Raw genomic sequence first — 5,072 nt, forward strand, 5'->3', positions numbered from 1 at the left:
GTAGTATAAATTAGGTCCAAGACTCATAGGAACTTAAGTCAAACTTGAAACTATGACTAGTATACTTGGTTCATCAATTTCAATTGAATCTCGGAACCATTAAATAGAAATGCCAATAAACCGATAGAAATAAATTTGAAACATTATTTCTAACTTCTATAAGAGTTAGGAAACACAAAAATAATTTGAAGTCTCAAAGATTCATTTTATATTGATATTCAAAGTTTAGCAAAATCCTAAAAACCCTAAATACCTAATTTGTTAAACTTTAACCTAAAAAATTATATGAAAATAATTATGAATCTTATAATATCTATTTAAAATAATTAAATTCATGAAAATATAATCAAAGATAGGAAAGATTAAACCATTTATCTTATTCCTAAAGTTATAAACTAAATTATCAGAGATTAATGCATAAATTAACCTAAATACAATTTATAATTTTTTTTAAAAGTTTATAAAATAGAGGAAAATGATTTAAATGTAATTATGAGAGAGAGGGCCTCTCTCATTCTCAAAAATTTCGTTCTTCCTTCCCCACGACAATGATCATTTTATCCTCCTACACACTTCACTTCTCTCTCACACTTTCTTCTCTTTCACTCTTCTCTCTCTCTCTCTCTCTCTCTCACACACACACACATTCCACAACTCCATTTCTCTCTTCCTCTCTCTACGATCCGCAAAATTTTCCAAAAAAATGAGTCTCAAGACACCAAAAATCATCCTCATCAAGTGTGTTCTTAAAGTAAAATCAAAAACCCCTTATTCTCCTTTCAAAGTTACACCATTTCATGAAAAATTTTCTACTTCTACACCATTCTATGGATAAATTATGAATAATATGTTCATAAGCACAATTTTTATGATGATGGTGGTAGTATTTCACCCAAATACCAACATACATGTGATGATCTTCAATCTTCTTTTCTGCTCGAATCCGATTTTCCCATAATCTAGACTACAAAACAAGATGATCAAATGAAATTTTTGGAAAATAAATCATTTTTTCTCGATTTATTGTTATTTTTTCAAGAACATAGAGCAATAATTCATATAAAATACTTTTGATGGTCAATAAACTCTAGTAAATTCTGAATAACACATATGCACTGATTAAAGACTTTTCTTGAAGTTGCATGCATTTATAAGCCTTTTTCTATTGATTTCTATTTTTTTTAAAGAGAAATAAATAGAAAAATATAGTTATGAATGTCCAAACCCATATTTCATAATTTTTGTATATTTTATACATCATACATACTTTGTGTATGGTTCTCCATGTTTTTATAAAGATAATTTCTTATTTTTCCCGATTTAATAAATGTTTAAGGGATTAAATTGATAAAAAAAAATAGCACTATTAGGAATTGACATGAGGCCTTATCGTATTAAGTCCCTTCCCTTACACTTTACTCCAGCCATTAACTCTTTGAGCTAATGGTCATTATGGATAGCGCTATTAGGAATTGACAACTCCTCACTCGCCCCGATTGCTTGAGTGCATGATATCATATTAATATAATGAACGATAAGCACAGATCTTGATAGGGCATCAGGCATAGGCTTGGTTATGACCTCATTGTTTTCTCATATACATACAAACTAGCTTACTAATTATAGCAACAAACTTTGTTACTTATTATATCAATAAACTTTGTTTCTTACTAGAAACTTATTTACTTGTCTTAGCAACGAACTTGTTTGCTCTTTGTAGCAACGAACTTATTTGCTCTTTGTAGTCACGAACTTTTTGCTCTTTATAACGACGAACTTGTTTGCTCTTTATAGTAGTGAACCCGTTTACTCATTTGAGCAACAAACTTTTTTTATTATATTAGCAACAAACTTCTATTTATGGAAACTTTATTACTTATTTTAGCAATGAATCTCTATTCATGAAAACTTATTTACTTATTTTAGAAATGAACATTGTTTATGGAAACTGTTATCAATATTGTGATTATCATGATTTCAAACTATATTATGTTATACACCTATGAGTACTCACCAACTATTTTTGTAGTTGACACTTTTTTTACATGTTTTTTCAGGAATCATCTAGTAATAGGAACATAGAGACACAACACTTGTAGGAGCATTTGCATGTGTTGACTTTTAAATACATTGTAATTTCTTTTAAAAAGTTGTTCAAACTCATTGTAGATTTGTAATGATTTTTAATACTATGGTTGGTGTTGTCTTTTAACTTTTGCTATAAAATCCTTTGTACTACCACAACTTGTATTTCCACTTTAGCGGAGTGTGACAGAAATGGTATCAGTGCCGAAGGCTATAGGGAATACCAGTTTCCTATGGAGAACCACAACAATAGCCAAAAAATTTCAAAAAAATTTTAAAATACTGAACATACTACTGGTATAACTAATTCAAGTACGCATTACTGGACGTTAATTAAGTATAGCCTAGCCAACTATGCTTAATAAAGGAAAATTAATGCGAGGTTGGAAAAAGTTATAGTAGAATTATGTTCAAAACGATTTTCAACATAAACTTTTGAATAACAAATTTTTGATGTGCGTATGGGCATTCCATACTATAGGCATTCATCTAGGTACATTAAAAAATTAAGTTCACTTTTATCACAACGTCTTTATTTAGAAATATTTATATATTTATCAAGTGCTACACTAACCAGTTAGGTTATATAACCAGCCACTCTAGGAGCAATCCACTTAGTACCGAGAATGAGTAATCCTTTGTAGCTATTGAATTTATACGTAAGGTTAGTAGCTTGATAGACACTATTACTAATCCTATTTCGAAACCAATACTAATTATACTTCAATACCTCTTCATCGTCTTCGTAGTAGAGTTACAAATAGGAAAAGCGTTCCGATACCGACACGGATAAGAATTAGGGCATCACATTAGAAAGTAGGTGAGTCGTCATGAGTTTTCACTTGGATACCATTGGCGAGCATTCCCGATTCGGCTCATGAGGAGACACGGAGGTTTAACCAATTGTTATTGATACGTGAGACTTCTCTTCTACGCTACAAATTTGGCTTTAGCTTGTCTCCACCTTAAGCTTAAAACCTAACTTAGGATATCCCCTTGACCTAAAAACTATTCATTAGGTAGTTCTTACCATACCATCTTTACTTCGAAAATCCTAATTCAAGCACAAACCATTACCTTTATGGCACAATTTACAAGTCTTAGTTCAAGACCTTATAGATACACTAGTGATCATCTCGAGTTTACAACTATCTTCCACTTTCTAAATTACTAACATGTTTCATGCCCAACCTTGAACCTTAAATTTTCATGCCCAATCAAACATCGCACTACTTCGTTGTACAACTCCTTCCTACAAATTTCGAATATTCCTTCAAACCTTATTGTTTTCATATATTCGTTTGCGCCTTACAGACATTACTAACATTCTTATTGTTATAAAGGATTATATCCTCTTACATCGTGATCCATATCCCAAGCCTATAACTTAAATTTTTACCTGTATAAAAGGCGTGAAACTACATTCACACCATAAAATGTTTTACAAACAATTTTTTTTCTTGTCCTTTATTTTGGGGAATGAGCCACTGGTACTTGCCTTATATTCGCATTAGTATTAGGTACGACTAGTTACACTAACCGACTTAGTCCTTGCTTCTTAATCTTTCACCAAATCTATTTCACTTCACCAGTTTTATTTACCATCAGTATAATAATTTGTAACTACTTTATATAACTTACTAGACCTTTCCCAATAATGTAACTTATATTTCTTGTTAAAAACAACTAGCTTCACTTTTGACAACTTGCTTTAACTTAACAATTTTCTCCAAAACTCAATTTAACCAATGTTGGTTTTGACCTTGCTATTTTAATTTCATTTCAAATCCATTTCAATGCAAGAATGTGCTTTTAAGGGCATAGAAATTATTTTAAACCTTGATTACTATTTTGGCATGTTTTTGAAAAACTTGGAAACATTTTCTTTTATGAAAGTGTTTAGATTATATGCTATTAAACTTAAACATATGACATTGAAGTTCATATTTTGTGTAAAAGCTTCATCAAATCTTTCAAAACCACTTTTGTTTTGACTCTTTGACCAATTTCTCATTTAGGCATTGTACTTTACTTAAATGTGTTTTATTGAAACGCAACATGATATTTTTACAACTTTTTACTCTAAACGTGTTTACAAGACATCACCTATACCTAAGTTTCAAAACATACATTAATTATATATTTCATTACAAATTATTTATATAATCTATAAAGTTTCTAGATTTTACCACATTGTAAAACGTAGTGTTTACTTTTATATTTCTAGTGATACACTCTCAACAATATATAATTATTCCTAGAAATATACTGAGTCTTTAGCTTATCCATTTTAACCATTGTTGGACTTCAGTCTAAAAAGTCAAAATTGTCAGATTTTCAGTTACCAGTTGAAGTGCTTCTTCTTTTTCACAAAAGGAGCTTAACTTAATAGATAACTCATGAATTTTTAGCAAACCTTAGCAAAAACTTTAAAACTTCTTCATGTCTATGTAACCATCAACATACATCAAATTGTGAAGTTTGAAATATATGTTGACCTGGTTTTAAATCTACCTATATGTATTGCTCTTAAAAATTTATCAACAGCAATCATTGATGCTACCTTTCTTTTCTTTCCCCTGAACTTGATTTCTTGCTCTCCTTTTGATTTGAGATCTTGCAAACTCATAATAATAACATAATACATTGTCTAACTTTGTTTCTATCTACTTTGCTTCTCTTGGTACCAGGTTCGTACACATACATACTAGAAGTCTACCCTTTCGTTTTGAGCGATTAATACGTGTATATTTGTGAGGCACAATTTTGATTTAGTCAAATTTGATATATTTAATTACGCCTTTTATCATATATGTTTTGTTTTTATTCTGAAGTCTACTGTAAACAAGTAATCCTTATTTGCATTTGCTCTTTTGTTCTAAATTTAAAATTTTGATATAAAATGTAATTTTCATTGTATTTTCCATACACAAAGTGACTTCCGTTGTTCTTATCATTTTTCAAAATCCAGAAAGTATATGTGAAGA

Source organism: Lactuca saligna, chromosome 3, assembly GCF_052625555.1.
Source record: "Lactuca saligna cultivar CGN05327 chromosome 3, ASM5262555v1, whole genome shotgun sequence".
NCBI lineage: Eukaryota > Viridiplantae > Streptophyta > Magnoliopsida > Asterales > Asteraceae > Lactuca > Lactuca saligna.